The 16394-nt window shown below is 51.8% G+C and overlaps 1 long non-coding RNA gene across 1 annotated transcript; it reads right to left on the bottom strand.

The window, feature by feature from the left end:
* Window positions 1-2857: 2857 nt before the first annotated feature.
* Window positions 2858-6751, bottom strand: LOC144291172 (uncharacterized). Its single transcript, XR_013358507.1, has 3 exons — window positions 6482-6751; window positions 5498-5596; window positions 2858-3037 (listed from the first exon to the last, which is right to left on the bottom strand). It is a non-coding gene; the product is annotated as an uncharacterized LOC144291172 (long non-coding RNA).
* Between the last annotated feature and the right edge of the window lie 9643 nt (window positions 6752-16394).

Below are 16394 nucleotides of genomic sequence, written 5' to 3'. Positions count from 1 at the left end.
GAGAGAGAGAGAGGCAGAGACACAGGCAGAGGGAGAAGCAGGCTCCTCACAGGGAGCCCGATGTGGGACTCGATCCTAGATCCCGGGATCACTCCCTGAGCCGAAGGCAGACGCTCAACCACTGAACCACCCAGGTGTCCCGTGACAGATGTTTTTAAAAGGTTCAAAGAGATAAAGTGAGTTGCCCAGGATGACACAGTGAGAAGCCAGTCTGGAGCCTTCTAACTCCCGGGACTGCCTTGTCCCAGCGCCACACAGGGATACGGGAGCACTGGCTCCAAATGCAGTCTTGCTCTTCTTTCCAGGTGAGGCTCTCGCCCTCTATGTCCTAGAGCTCCCAGTCACTTATTTATCCAGTGAGCACTCGCTGAGCATCTACTAGGAGCCAGGCCCTGCCCCAGGCCCTCTCAGCTCTCCATCTAAACCTGGATCCACCCAGAATCACCCTCCCCGCCCCGCCCCCCCAAGGAGCCAAGACTGCCCAACAAAGGACTTCTGCCCTGAAGGGCCTGGCAGCTGCGATAACATTGTTACCAGCTTATCTGCAGGCTGGGTGGATGGAGCCCAGTGGTGCCCATGGCAGGAATCAAGGATGGAGTGGAAGAGAATGGTCCTGACACAAATAAGAAACTTGCCCAAGTGGGAGGTTCCTGGAACACTGCACCAAGCACCCCCCCTCTCCCTGAGAGCCTTTCAGGTCGGAGGCCTGGGCTCCTAGCCACACAGACCAGAGAGCAAGACTGAGTCCTTCTGATGCCTCCCAACACCAACGATGAGGGGAGATGCCCTCGTGGGTGCTTTCCCGCCTCAACCTTTCCAACAGTGCATATCTACTTTAACTCCTTGTGGATAAAAAAGCAAGGACTCAGAGAGGGTGAGGTGCCTCCACCAAGGTCACACAGCTCACGTGTGGCAAAGCCAGGATTCCAGCAAGATTTGTCCGCACAAAGGCCCTGATGCAGAAACTACACACACTTCTGTGCATTGTTATATGTCACTGAAAGAAGCTGAGGGGAAACAGAGTGACGTGGTTTTCACTGACCCAACGAGAAAACAGCTTGGTCCCTGTAAGTCTGGCTCCCCAATGTTTTTCCCGGCTGGCCAGGAAAACAATGGAGGAGTTAGGAAATTAATGACTGTAATTCCTTGGCCTTCCAGAAGGTCACCCTTCCACCCTTCCCTTTTCTGGCTGAGTGATAATAGTCTGAACCTCTGTTTCCTTGACAACAGGAAAGCCACACTTCAACAAGCATCCCTCCCAGGTCTTTCTGGAAGTTCCTGAGCACTGCTCTCCATTGCACTAATATGCGCCAGCCTGCGTTGTCACTGGCCATCCTGGTCTGGTGCTCTCCCCTTCTCTCCTTCACCTCCTCCAGGCTTCTGCTCCTCCTCCCCATCCCCCTACCCTGCCCCCGGTTCCCAGATGTTAGTGAGGCCCCAACTTTGAGTCTCTAGAACCAGGCCGACTCATGTCACAAAACTAAGCTGAGGAAATAAGGGAACACAAAAGAAACATAACCTGGACCGTGGGCACATCACAGCTGCCAGGTTCCACTGGTCTTGACTCTCCAGGGAACCCCTGAACAGACCCTGGCCTGCTACTATCTTATAAGGGCCTGGTCACCTCCCTGCAGTGGGGCGCTTCAAGGGGCAGGTGCCGGGCTGTACCCCCAGGGCCCCTGGGCACCCAGGCATGCACTCCCCAGCTCAAGTAGCATCAAGGCCGAGGCCTTTCTCCAGGTCACCCCTGAAGGGCCACCTGGCTCCCGAGCTACTCCTGGCATCGGCAGAGGCCTCTGTTGTGACTGCCCTACAGCTCGATGTTTCCTCACACAACTTGATCCCAAGAGCACCCCAGCTGACTTCCCACATGCAAATCTTCCCCCAAAGCAGCCCAGACAGGATCTCTCACCACATCACCCGGCCAGGGCCTCACAGCCATGAAGATGGCAGCAATGCCTTATCTCATCACATTACAGCAGTTCCTGGGTGGTGACCTCATGCAGCTTCACAAACTCTAGACCCTCTGTCCTCTGGATCCAACCGGATGTGTCACAGACATCTCAAAGCCCACATGTCCAACACTGAACTCCTGATGTCCACCCCCTTGACACCTCCCTGTTCCTCACCCCCTCACCCACAACCCTTCACATCGCTGTCTAGGCCACATCACATTCCCACTCACATGTGAGCTCCCTCTCCTCTCACCTGGGTCACTGCAGGGGCCTCCTCCCTGGTCTTCCTGCTTCTCCCCTCAGTTCCCTGCCCCCAGAACCCGTGTCCACAGAGCCCTCAGACTGATGCTTTTGTAACGGCCAGTCACATAAAGACTCTCCTCCCGCAACACCCTCCCTGGATGCCATCTCACTGGTACTGAAAGCCAAGCCCTTGCCACGGCCTGCGAGAGGCAACCTGCATCTCCCCCCACTGTCACTATCACTGTCGTGCTCCCCCATCACCCCTACTCCAGCCTCACCAGCGTCCTTGTTGCTGGAGCCATAGTAAGCACATTCTCACCTCAGGGCCTCTGCACTGGCTGTTCCCTCTGCCTGGAATTCCCTTCCAGCTCTCCATACAATTCACTCCCTTGCCTCTTCCGGCCTTTGCTCAAATGTCTCCTTCCCAATGAGGCCATCCTTGGCCCTCTCTTTAAAAGTGAACACCCGCCAACACACACACACACACACACACACACACACACACACACTGTCACTGCCAGTAAATCTCCAGCTCCCTATTGCCAGTTCCTGGTTTTTCTTCATAGCACTATTACAACCCCACATCAACCGTCTTATTATTTACTTTGTTTAACATCTCCCTAATGACCCTAAAATCAGGATGTAGGCTCTGTGAGGACAGATTTTTGTCTATTTTGCTCCCTGTTGCCTGCTTATCCCCCTGAATGGAACATGGCAAATAACAAGTATCCCATAAATACATGATCAGGATCATTCACAATCTACATTCTCATGCAGGGACTTTACCCTCCTGTCTCTGGACTTCTGAGCAGATTTCTCCAAAGATGAATTTGTTCCATCTGTAAAGAGAAAGAGATAGGCAAAGACCGAGAAAGATGGAGACAGAGAGAGAGAGAGAGAGACCATTAGTAATTTTTAAATATCAGTTTGTTTCTGTTTCCGACTTTCACAATTTCAAGACCTGAGGCACCCAGTCTCTCTGTGTCTCATTACAGGGACAGCAGGGGGGATTCACAGTGACCCTGGGACTCACATACTGAACTAAGGGTGCTTCCCCCAGAAGTGGGGAAACAAGGAGAGCTCTGTCCCCACAGGGTCAGAAAACTGGTGACAGCTCAAGATCCAGCCCACGGGCAAGACTCTGGAAGGCACATCTCACAGAGCTCTTGAGCAGGTCCAAGGTGAGGTCCACCCCCTCGTGCTTCAGATTCGACCAACGAGCACCAGTTTCTGTGGTCTGGCTGCTGTCTCTCTGGGCTAAAACCTGGCTCCTGGCAGGCAAGGAGGACAGAGTGGTCTGTTTCCAGCAAAAGTCCGAGATGCTAATCTCATAAAGAGCGAGGCTGCCCGCCAGCAAGTCCATGCACGTGGAGCTATCCCTCCATTTCTCCCTCTCTTCCTGCTAATCCAATCCATTTGTCTCCAAACCCAATTTGGAATTCGAAAAGGCCAGTCTATTTGGTCACTTAAAGTCTCAAACGTAAATTCAATTTGTTTTGCGAGGCACCGCCAGCCTTCCCAGGCCTAAGCCCTAGCCCTGGGACACGGGGTGGGGGGGAGGGGCTCTCTCGCCAGCCTGTGCCTCCCTCTGCCACCCAGCAAGGAAGGCCATGCAGCCAGAAGAAGGTCATCATCGCTGGTGGTGAACACGCGCCAGCACCTCAGAAATCCCCGTGTCCTGCCTCTACACCGTACACATGGGGAAACTGAGGCCAAGCTAAGGGAAGGGACTTGCCCACAGCCATATGGCAGTGAGTAGCAAGCCCCAGTGTAGGATTTCTCCTATGACAGATGCGCTCCCCACTTGGCACTGAGATCCCCAGATGTGCAATGACTTCTGAAGGCCGCGCAGGGACGTGGGAGATGGTGGGGAATAGGAATTGGGCCTTTTTACATTCGTCATCATTACCAAGCTGTGACTCCCCCTCAGAGACCTTGATGGGTACTGGTGCCACAAGAAATACTGGACATCGCCCCATCAAGGTGCCTCCCGGGGAAGGCAAAAGTGGCAGAAACAATTCTCTACGCCCTAATGTTGGGCCTCCCATTTGATGTCAACCAGAGACACAGCCTTGAGCAAGGATGAATGTGTTGCAGTGACTCCAATTAGTTTCCTTCTTCTAGGCCAGGCCTCCCCCCTTCCTTGGCCTCTGCTTGCCCCAAGGCACATCCCCCTCCAGCCTCAATCTGGAACCCTCTAGTTATCCTCAACTCCTGCCTCCATGTCTCCTGCCATCTGTCCTCCCTCATCTCCGCGGCGGCTGCCTGGCTCTGGCCCTCCAGCCTCCACGCGGCGCCCCCCTCCTGTCACCTGCCAGCGCGCCCCTGCCACCCATCGCCCCCGCCCCTTCCCAAGCAGGTCTAGGCCTTGCACTTGTGCTATGGGGAGACAGCAACCACCAGGCCACAGGGAGGGATCAGTGACCAGCCGAGCGGGAGCCCACTCAGGGTCCACGGGATGCTACGAGGGACATCCTCCCTTCTCCTGGTGAGTCTTTGCCCCACGGAGCCCACCTGGGCCCCCTCTCTCTGCTCCCCTGTCCTGCCTCTGCTTCACCTGCTCACACTCACCCCCAGAGCCGCACAGGCAAGCTCCGGACCCAGACCGTGCACGGCTTCCTGGGCTCTCCATTCCTCCACTTAAAACCCCCACAAGGCCGGCACACCTGGGTGTCAGCTGCCTCTCACAACATAATCCTGACAATCTACAATGTCTGCCAAGACCGTCTTTCATTCCTACCGGTCAGAGGCTCCCTCTCTGGAAGGGAGAATGAGAGAGAGAAAAGGACAGGAGGATCAAAAGCTCTCTCCTTCGATGTGCATAAATCTCCTGCTTCCAAGCATCCATGGCTCCCTATTATCCCCACAATGAAGCCCAGTCTTCAGTCTGGCTCCAAACAGTTTTTCCAGCCTTGACCCTCATACTTTCCCCTGATCCACCCATGTTGTGAGTTCTCAGTCACCCTTCACTCCTACCAACCCCAACATTCAAGCCGTCAGGACTGCAAACCTTTGTGTGTGTGGTTCCTTCTGTTTAGAACCTTCTCCTCCTCTATTTTCTGCCTGTCAAAGTCCTACTCATCCTCCAAGGACCACTTCAGATGCCCCCTCCTAAGGGAAGTCCTCCCTGATTTCCCTGGGTAGAACCAATTGTTCTCTCCCTCCTGTCTCCACACTACTCTTCACAGGGCCATTATGTATGGATATCAGCATGTGACTGGCATCTCCCTGAGGAGGAAGGGAGGGGGACAGCTGGGAACTGCTCCCTGAACAGCCATCCTGAGGCACATCCATTATACCTTGCTTCCAGATGTCAAACTTGACTTGGAGAAAGAATCCACAACAAAACCTCAAAGCAACAGCCACAGAAATGGACAAAGCTGAAGGCCTTTGTGGATCTATATTAAAAAACCATAAATAGAGATGCAGTGCCATACAATTCAAACCTGACCGTCCATATTGCTGGATATATAGGTGCTCAGTGTTCATCACAGACTCCAGAGTGGGAAGAGGGGGCTTCAGATATCATCTGCTCCAAACCTTTCATTTCCTTTCCCCTTTTATTTCTCCCCATTGTCCTTTTTTACATTTAAAAAAGAAATATCTTAATGCTATGGAAAAAATCAAACCCACAAAAGATTAAAAGTGTCCATACACCTAAAATGTCCATACATAAATTTATATAGAGATCTGCATATTCGTGTCCATACACTTAGCATTTTTAAAATCACAAATGGGATTATACTATAAGCATTACTCAGCATCTTTTATTAAACAACAGACATATGGATACCTTTCTGGGTCAGCATACATCTTTTACTCTGTAAATTTTGGTGAATTCTGTAGCAAATTTTGCTTTTAGTGTACACATGTGGGACTTTAGCAGGGACTGAGCTCGAGGGAGCTCTCTGGTCTTATAAGGGCACTAATCCCATCATGGGGCCCCACCTTCAATCCTTCATCTGGCACAATCACCTCCTCAAGGCACCACCTCCAAACACCATCACGTCAGTGGGTTAGGACTTCAGGGAATGGATTTGGGGGGACACAGCGTAGTGCGTAGCAGGTCCCTTTTGTAGCTGGTTTCTTTCATTCAACATTACGCTTTTGAGAATTATCCCTCATGTCCCAGTCCCATCCACTTCCCATATGTCACAGTATCCCTCCGTAGGAATGTGCTGTGACGTTTCAATCACGCTTCTCCTGATGGACTTCCAAATTATTTCCTATGTTTTGCAATTACCAGAAGCATTGTGATTTTAAAAAAGAAATTCCTTTCTTACATACGCCTGCATGTTGTGTGCATGACTCCACAGGGGAGATGTGGAGAAAGAGAACTCTGCAACTGCCTCATTTTACAGACAGATGCTGAGGCTCTGGGGGAGATGTGAGCACCTCCACGTTTCAGTGCATGACCTGCCCATGTTCGGAGTGGGTGACACAAAGGAATCGTCTCTCCAAGGTCGCACGCACAGAATGGTCTCTCCAAGTTACAGTGAATGGTCTTTCTGAGGTCACAGTGAGTGAATGGGCTTCCAAAGGTCACACTAAGAGACTGCTCTCCACGAGGGCACGCTGAGAGTCCTCCTCAAGGTCACAGTGAGTGGGGAGCAGAGGCAGCGCCAGCGCCACGCTTCCCTGACTTGCCAGGCCTGCCCCCTTAGGCCGCACTCCCTCTAAATACATCGAAAATAGTCATTTGGAATTAGTTGTGCACACAGACTCCTTGGAATCCCGAACATGCCTCAGGCCAGCTTTCTGACTGCCACCTCCAGCTGAGTGTGGAGAGAGAAAACACGCCCGTCTCTTTGTTCGAAGCAAATCAGGCGGCCTAATAATAGGGCCCCGGCACCACACAGCCCTTTGTCCACCGTGACACTTGATGGCTTCTGAAGCCCAAGACCTGGAGCACTGGCTGGCAGTGGCAGGGGAGGCAGAGAGACACTAGGGCGATTTTGAAAGCCCCGTTCTCTTCTTCTTCAAGTTCTGGATACCAGGAAATGTTTCCTATTTCTCCACATTTCTCCTGCCCCTTGCCCCACAGTGGAGCAGGGGAAACTGAATTTCAAAAGAATATTATCTTAACTAAATAGAAGCCTGTGCTGCTATGAAAGCAAGGTTTTGTTTTTGTTTTCAATAACTCTGTCCCACGTCAACAATGGCCAAGGAAACACGATTTTAAGACACAGGGTTAGTGCAAGTCTCCAACCTAACACACCACTCAAAGGCTCAGAATCGAGAAATCCAAATCTCTGGCAACACACCCTCCCTCTTTTTTGTCTCCTACTAAACAGCTAATTTTCCCATCAACAAGTCTGCAGGAAAGGGAACAAAAGGTCTGGCCCAGGACAAACTGTAGTATTTGTATTCTGACAACACATGAGAAAGGGGGAGACCTCTTGTAATGGTGTGTGCAAGCCAGGGGAGGGGCGAGGGTCCTTTGGAAAATGGGAGGGTCGGGGGATGCAAACAGCCAGGCCCCATGCAATGCTTGCCATCATCTTCGTCGGGAGAGCAAAGGCAACCTGTCGAACCAAAGTTTGGATCCAGACTTGACACGTGTCCTGGGGGGCTCTGTTCCCCTTCTCTGGATTCAGTTTCCTTGTTCACGGGATGAGGCTGGGGGCTGGTCCAGGGAAAGGGGATCTTGAGAAACTGCCCCCGCCAGGACGTATTATACAGACCAGAAGCAGGAGGGAAAAGAAAAGGGTCGATTGATTGGAAGTTTGATGCAGAGCATATTTAGGAACAAACTGGCACAAAACCTGATCATTTCAACTCCCAGGCTCTCAGCATCCCATGGCCAGCAACAGGTACCCGGGGACGCAGAAAGGGCCGTCCCGCAGAGTTGACCTGCCCCCTCCCAAGCAGGAGTAATGTGACAAAAGGGGAAAGGGCCAGGGGCCTGGCACACACCATCTCAGCTCGTCCTCACTACGACCTTGTAGGGGGGTATGACCATCTCTATTTTCTAGATGGAGAAGCTAAGGCACACAGGGAGGGATGTAACATGACCAAGCTCCCACAGCTTGGTCAAGCTGGAAGTGGCACAGCCATGACTCGAATATGAGTTTCTCTGACTCCTCAAACCTTTCTACCTCCTCTTTCAAAGGATTTACCACTCTGGTGGCTGTAAGTGCTTCCCTCTGCAGTCAGATGTCTGGTTCTTGTCCACTGGGTCTCCACGCCCCTAACACTGCACTTGATGCATATTTGCTGAATCGGGGGTGGGTGGGTGAGTGGGGACTAGATCCTGTGCACAGGATGGAGTCATTGAAGATCTGAGGCCAGAGCAGTGATACAAAGTGATGTAAAGAAGCACAAGACCCAGCCCCTACCCTCAAGCAGCTTTCAATCCAGTTGGGAAGATTTGGCATGGACACTTGAAATGTCTCTAACACCAACAAGCCACTTCCACGGAGGGTCCCTATACTTACAGACAGAGTGAGTGAGACAGGAGGTCAGGTGAGAGGCATCCCACACTGCTCTGGACAGCAGACGAAGTCGAAGTCGGAGAAGGCTGCCTGGAGGAGGTGGGCCTAGAGCCAGACACTGAAGGATGGGGAGAGTTGGATAGATGGAGAGGAGGAGGAGGGAACGAAGGCTGACTCCAAAGACCAAGCTCTCTCTGCCACATCCTACCAAGAGGTGAGAACAGAAGGAAGGAAGGGACAGAGAGAGGAGAGACAGAGACAGAGAGAGATGGGGAGAGAAGGGGAGGGAGGGAAGGAGGGAGCACAAGCTTTCTCTAAGGTACTTGTGGAGGATTCGGTGCTGCAGGATCCTGACCCCAGGCTCCCCCTTGCTCAAGGGAGGACTGGCATGGTGACACACTCATTATGGGTGTTGTGGCCTGGCATTAACAGGCTGTTGGGGCTCTCCACATCTCTCTCCATCTCCCAGCTCTCACAGGCCTGCCCGTCCAGGAGCACAGGCATGACTCCCCCTAGGAAGTCACAGGCATGGAGAAGCCACAGATTCGCCGTCCAGGTCAAAGGTAAGACCAGCACTAAAGCAGACCCCCCGATTCCTCCCCTTCTTGGGCCACCCCGCAGCATAGGCAATGAGCCAGGTGAGAAGCGCATCCACTGGGCAACCGGCAAGACTGAGGCCAAAGCACTTCCCAGCTGGTTAACTCTGAGCAAGTCACTTAACCTCCCCGAGCCTCAGGTTCCACATCTGCAAAATGGGGCTATTCCTCCCAGAGCTATGACAAGAGATGGTGCATGTAAAGAAGTCCGCACAGGGCCTGATAGCCAGCACAGTCTCGGAAAGCAGAAGTCATGACTCTTAGCAGTAGCATTGCTTTTATTCAGATTACATTAAAGGATAAACTAAACCCTGTGGCTTCTTGTCTGACGACTTGGGAAACTCTGAGTGAGAATCCTGAGCTTCTACTTCCCAGCTGAGAGAGGAAGGCGCAGGCGGGGCACTCCAGGACTTTCTGGGACACCTGGCCTGCCTGCCAGGGAGGCTCGTCCCCAGGGCGCCCAGCTGTTTGCTCCTCAGTCCCGCCTCCAGGGGCCAGTCCCTCACTGGCAACTGGCTCAGGCCGCCAGGCCGGGTGGGGCTACATTCTTGGGCCTCCCAAGGTAAAAATAGTTATGCTTTGTTAGGCTGGGTGGTTACACACTCCTTGGCCTGGCAGCCTGCCCGCTGGAAAGGCAAATGCCAGACTATTTCAAGCTGTGAAAACAAGCCCCCACCAGGCCCCAGCGTCAAGCCCCCAGAGAGCGGTATTAATATTCCACTATCTCATTCTTTCAGGCCAAAAAAAGAAGGAGAAAAAAAGCTCCATATCTGCAAGATTCCTCCTTCTGTTACGAACACAGCTGCCAGAACCACTGCAGACAATGCACATGACCCTCAAGGCCGAGTTCTCGCAAACAAAACAAAACCCAAAAGGCTGCAGAAGGAATACTAATTAATAATAGCAATAATAATAGAGGGCTTACCATACACGAAGCTGTATGATAGGCGTGCTGCGTCCATTTGGTCATCTGTTCACAGCAGCCCTAGGAGGTGCCTATTACAAGGCCCGTGTTCTAGAAAAAGAAACTGAAGCTCAAAGAGGTGAAGTAACCTGTCCAGGGTCACACCGCTAGCCCTCATGGAGGTGAGGATTCAAGCCCAGGTCTACCTGACTCTGTATTCGAAGCTCTTTCCTCCACATACTTCTCCTGATGTCTTAGTAAGACAAAGCATGACTCTTTCCTTGGTTTTCCCTGTTTTGCTCTAAGTAAGCAACCCCTCTGGGGCATTTCCAATGGCTTCCCAGTGCCTTTGAGATAAATTCCATGCTCCTTAGCATGGCCTTCAAGGCCTCTTGCAGTCTGGCCCCTCCTATCTTCTTTGTATCCCCCCAAAATTTACAGTGTGAAATCCCAACTCCCAACATGATGGTATTAGGAGGTGGGGCCTTTGGGAGATGATTAGGTCATGGGATTAGTGCCCTTACAGGGGACACCACAACTTCTTCTCTCTGCTCTCTGCCATGTGAGGACACAGCCAAGAGGACAGGAGAAGGCCCTCACCAGACACCAGATATGCCAGGGCCTTGATCTTGGACTGCCCTGCCTTCCAGAACGGTAAGAAGTAACTACTGGTTGTTTAAGCCACCCAGTCTATGTTTTTATTACAGCAGCCTGAGCAGACTGACACACCACTTTTTGGTGCCCAGCTCCACCTCACCTCCTCCAGGCAGCCTTCCCTGCTCTCCTTGCCCAGAGCAGAGTGAGCTCCTTCCTGTCTGCCTATCACACCCACTGTCCGTGTGCCTGGGGTAGCTCTGCAGAAGTGGTCTTTTAGGATTAGAAACATCACATGTCCGTGTTGTGTTTTCCCACTCGGGTTAGAAGCCATTGGAGGGTAGAGGTTACTTCTATGCTTCTTCCTGTGCATATCCCTCCCTGGTCCCCAAATCTTCCATGGCCTGGGATTCTATTTATCCCTCTATCCATGCATCATCCATCCATATATTTATTTGTTCACTCAATGAATATGTACTGGGTGCATTGTAGGAAATACAGAAGTCAGCTCGATAGCCACAGTCAGAGGGTGAGACACGAGGAAAGAGGCCTATGAAACAAGGCAGTCAGTGCTGTGGAGCGGGGGGGCTCGGAGGTCCTGGGAGTCTTGCCAGGAAAGGGGACACCTGAGGTGGGCTCACAGGGGTTCATTAGGTGACACTAGACCAGTCTTACAGGCTTTGGCACTCCCTCCACAGGCCGACCTGACATGTCGGCTCCTGGCAACCACCGTTATCGGTCAGGATCCTCACTCAAGTCAGGATCACACAAGAAGTGTTGACTTTCATGGGGATAGTTACACATAAAGGGCCAGGTGGGGGAACCACAGTCAGTGTGGTCACCTGGCTAGTGGGAACGGAGCTAGGCCTGAAAGCGTGAGGACAGGGAGAGTCTGTAAAACTCGACAAGCAGAGACTTGGGTAAAGGCCCCAAGAGGAACAGTGACTTTGCTGAACAGTAAGCAGGGAGCCCAGAGGAGCCACCCCCCGACCTCACTCTCCTTCCACCCACTGATCTGCTGGGGCCTCCATGACCAGCCCAGCCAGAGCAGGCAGCAGGGCAGAGAGGGCTGCAGGTGATTCCAGAGGGGCAGGCAAAGCGTCCACCCCGGCCAGCCACGCATCTCTGGCTCCAGCACACTTGGAACAATGGCAGTCCCTTGGCCTTCATACCTCTGTCTTTGCTCATTCTGTTCCCTCTGCCTGGAACACCCCTGCTCAGCTGCTGAACCCATCACAATCCTAGGCCTCCTTCAAGCCACACTCACAGGCTGTGTCCCAGAGAGTCCTGCCCTTACCGACTCAGGAAGGACTCCCCTTTTAGCACCTGTGTCATTCTCTCAGCCCCTTTTTCCTCCGCCCCTTTGAGGGCAGGGGCTGTGGCTGATCCACCTTGAAAACCCTACATCGTTGCTTCCTCTGTCCTATGAACCTAGAATCTCTCCAAAACTGTGAAGGGTACCCTATCTGCAAGTTTAAGAGTTAGGCTGCCAGTTTTGTGGCTACTGGCAGAAAGACACAAGATTCCTGGATCAGAGACAAAGGACTTTATTACCTCTCACAGAAATAGGGTAGCCAGACAATCAGCATTTCTGCCCCAGCTCCCTGAGCCCCAATTCCCATGGGACCACACAAGGAGAACCAGGTTACCCTCATTCATGCACCGGGTTGTATTACAGGAGAGCAATGATGAGCTTACTAAACCCAAATATCTTAGAGTGGGTGGCAAGTTCTTTGTTCCAGAGGGAGTCACTATCTCTGCCTCCCAAGGATGTCTACTGTGCAAACTTCCTAGAGAAGATAGTCCAGAATAAAGCACAGACAGGGCCTGTGCTGGTAAAGGATGCAGAAACACTGGAGGCCCGTGGAGAATCAGCCCACAACAGACCCTACTGGGGACCCACTAAATGTGACACACACATCTTTGGTCTCACTCTCCCCTCCTGATAACAAACATCAGGGCTGAGTATCCAGTCAGAGCCCTGACCTGGTCCTTCCTGGGGGCTCCCTCCCAGTGGATGCCAGGCCTCACAGTGATGCTACAATACTGGGGAGGTAGGGGGGGAGCTGATAGGTAATAAAGAACCTGACTGGTTTGCCCCAAACCCAGGGGGCCCTCAGCCATGCACAGGGGTGGAGACAGGATCAAGCAGAGGCAGTAGAGGATAGAGGACCCAGAGAAGCTTGCTCTGGTCCAATCACGCTTCTTACCAGTCAAGGAATTTACTCCTGAGCCCCACATTCCCATCTTAAAAGGGACACAGTAACACTAACTTGCTCATGGGACAGTTGAGAGGATGAAATGAATTCATTCCTGTGAGGTGCTCAAGCGGACACGCAGCAGGGGCTCTAGGTATTAGCAAAAAAGAAAGAAGGAAAGAGGAGCAGCTGTGCAGAAGGAGCAGCAGGCTGAGAGCATGGATCGGAAGGGAAGGGCCGGCCCTGGTCCTGAGCAGGCCCCAGAATCAGGGCCATGAAGGGCAAGAACCTCACCCCCCTTCCCCATTCCCCCAGGCTTGACCGCGCACTCGCACTCGGGCCAATGGGACTTCCTACAACGTTGACTCTGGTCTCCATCCTGCCTCTCCCTGCACAGACGGGGCTGGATGATATCCACGTGGCTGAGGGTGGCCCCAGGTTCCAGGGCTGCTGGCTTGGGACTGATCATTACCCACTAAAAAAATGGATCTAAACAAATCATTTTGGAATCTTTCCAAATGCAAACCACGTCCTGGGACAACATCCGTGCTATTATTCCGGCTCTCAGTTAGAAACTGATTTGCGCCCTTCAGCGGCCACCCCATGGACCAAACCTTTGGAAGACCACAGTGGCATTAATGAGGATAGCCACGGAGCGTGCTAACGAACGTGCCAGGCCCCGAGCTAGGCCTCTGCAAAGATGCTCCTATTTGAAACTCACCATAAGCCCATGGTGAGTTTAATGGGACCATTAATATGGTCCCATGGTAATGGGACCATTATCATCAGCTCCACTTTCTGGATCAGAGGTGATGGAGATGAAAGAACTTGCCTGAAGTCCCAAGCCCAGCTATAAACCCAGACCGGCCGGACCCCGAAACTCAAGCTTTCACAAAAGGCAGCACAGTGCTACAAGGAGCCTTGGAAATCACGGACACCCCCCCCCCACCTCCCCAGTCGGCAGGCAGAGGAACGGAGGCCCTCAGAACAGCAGTGGCACATGCTGAGTCCAAGAAAGTGCCTTCAATAAACACCAATTCCCAGTCCAGACCTCTGTACCCCAATCCTTTGTTCTCTGATAGCATCACCGCGACTTTGTGAGACACCAACACAAAAGGGGAAATAAAAGGGCAGAGAAAATTAAGAAGGTGGGTGTGGAGCAGGAGCCTTGGCAGGGTGGCTGGGGCTGGGAACGCCATCGCTCCAGTTCAGCCAAATCCAAGAATCCCCCCGTCAATTAGAGCAGCGACCTCCAGCAGGGGGCGCAGGAATTTGCTAGCTGCTCAACTAAGCCTCCATACAAAACGGTGCAGAATGCCCTCGCCCCAAGAGGGCTTCCCGGAGAGTGGCTCCCACGGGTACCACTAGGAGCACATGAGGGCAGCTATAAAAGGCGCACAGATGAACTTCTAGGAAAGTTAATAATTATGTATCTTCTAAGATAATTTAGTTTTCTTCTAAAGGCACTTGGCCAAAAAAAGGGATTTGCTTTCTGACTGAGCTGTCAATATTTTCCTTGGTTAGAAAGGGAGGGACTCTTTAACCCCTAAAATATAGCTTCAAAGAGAAGGAACTGAAGAGTCAGATTGTTTCATCAGCTCTTCTGGCCCTTATTGATGTAAAATTTGTGCTTATCCGGCTGCCCCATGGCTGCTGCTAGTCCAAAAAGCATCGTAAGTCTGTGTTTCTGTAATGTGAGAGAGATGAAGAGCCCAGGTGGGTTGTTTTGCAGCTCCTAAGAAAGGAAACTCGTCAGAGGCGCATAAGGGAGGTTCCATCTTCAAGAGCCCCACATTCTTCTTGGCAACTTCAGGTCACTGAATGCTTGTGCACTAGAAGCAGGGCTCCATGTTGCACAACTGCAAGGACTTGATTCTCATCATAGTCTTTATGAGCAGTGTCCCCCTTCCCTTGGAGCTGTGTATAGCACGGCCATATTTGGGGTCCCTGGGTGTGAGCATTCATCCATTCAACCGTATTTTCAAGCAATTGCTTTTTGTCAGATCCTATGGTAGGCCTTGCTTTTGAAAAACACATGGCCCAGAGCACCAGTGGAGGAGCAGGGGACACAGCTTTGAATTGAGGAAATGCATCCCATTTTGAGAAACCCAACTTTCCCATTTCAAAGATGAGGAAGCTGAGACCTTCAGAAGCTATTTACACGCTGATGATGACAAAGCAAGACAGCAGCAGAGCTAGGTTTAAAGCCCAAGTGTCCTGGCTCCTGGCACAGTGCTCACCATGCTGCCCTCCAACGAGCCAGGGACCCTCAAAATACCTCTGACAACCACTGCTCCCATTTCACAGAACAGCAGATTCAGGCATCCAGAAGACAACCTAGACAGGTTATCAGATCAACAGCCATTTGCCTCTCTTTTTTTAAAAGATTTTATTTACTTATTTGAGAGACAGAGAGATAGTGAGAGAGCACGAGCAGGACAGAGAGGGAGAAGCAGGCTCTCTGAGACCAGGGAACCCGACCTGGGACTCGATCCTGGCACCCTGAGATCGTGACCTGAGCCAAAGGCAGACACTTAACCAACTGAGCCCTCAGGTGCCCCATCCATTTGTCTCTTTAACATTCCTCAAGAAAGACATCTTCCTATTCCCACAAGTCTTCTCCAGATGCAAATCACAAAAACGCTGAACTTGTACTCTCTCTAGCTTCTAGCACTTACGATGCCACCTTTACCAGCGCCCTCTTTAAGAACAGCCCTCGCACACGGTCCTTGCCTCTACACCCACTGGGCTCCCCACCACTTTTCCACAGATACTCTGCTTCCAGTCCAGCTGGGGGATAGGGTGTCTTTTGCATCAACGTTTCTTGTCAGAAAGGTAAGAAGCCGTAATCACTTTGGTTTGGGTGCATTTCAGTGGCCACCAACAGAAAGAGGGGGGAGAAAAGAGAAAGAAAGAAAAATAAATCATGGAGGAAAAATCATTGGGAAAGAGGGAAAGAGGAAGAGAGGAAGTAAAGGGAGTGGAGGTAAAAGAGAGGAGGGAGGACCGTGGGAGGGGCAGGGAGGAAAGAAGACAGGAGAACAGGCTGCTAATGAGGACCATGCTCATCCCAGCCAAAGGATCCAGAAGAGCCAAAGATGACAGTGTATATTGGTAATGTCTACTGAAACAGCAGGGTTTTCACTCTGCAGTCTCTACCCCTCTGTGTTTGGGCCTGAAACCTAGGTGTATGGAATTGCCACAGCATCCCCTGATTAGGGGAAAAGGGATTTTGATTCAGAGCATTTTTTCTTAGAGCATCTTAGGATCAAAGGATGTCAGAGCAGGGCAAGACCACAGAGAGGCCTACAGAAGCACTCACCACCTTCAATGCTCATCTTCTCGCCATTGACCCCAAAACAAACAAACCAAAAATACCAGCTTCCTTTAATGTCACCTGGAATGTACAAACAGATTAAGCATCATCAGCAAAAACAAAGCAAGGCTATGGCCATTGGAGATGAAAACAA

Source organism: Canis aureus, chromosome 19, assembly GCF_053574225.1.
Source record: "Canis aureus isolate CA01 chromosome 19, VMU_Caureus_v.1.0, whole genome shotgun sequence".
NCBI lineage: Eukaryota > Metazoa > Chordata > Mammalia > Carnivora > Canidae > Canis > Canis aureus.
This window is presented reverse-complemented; position numbering and strand designations above follow the sequence as displayed.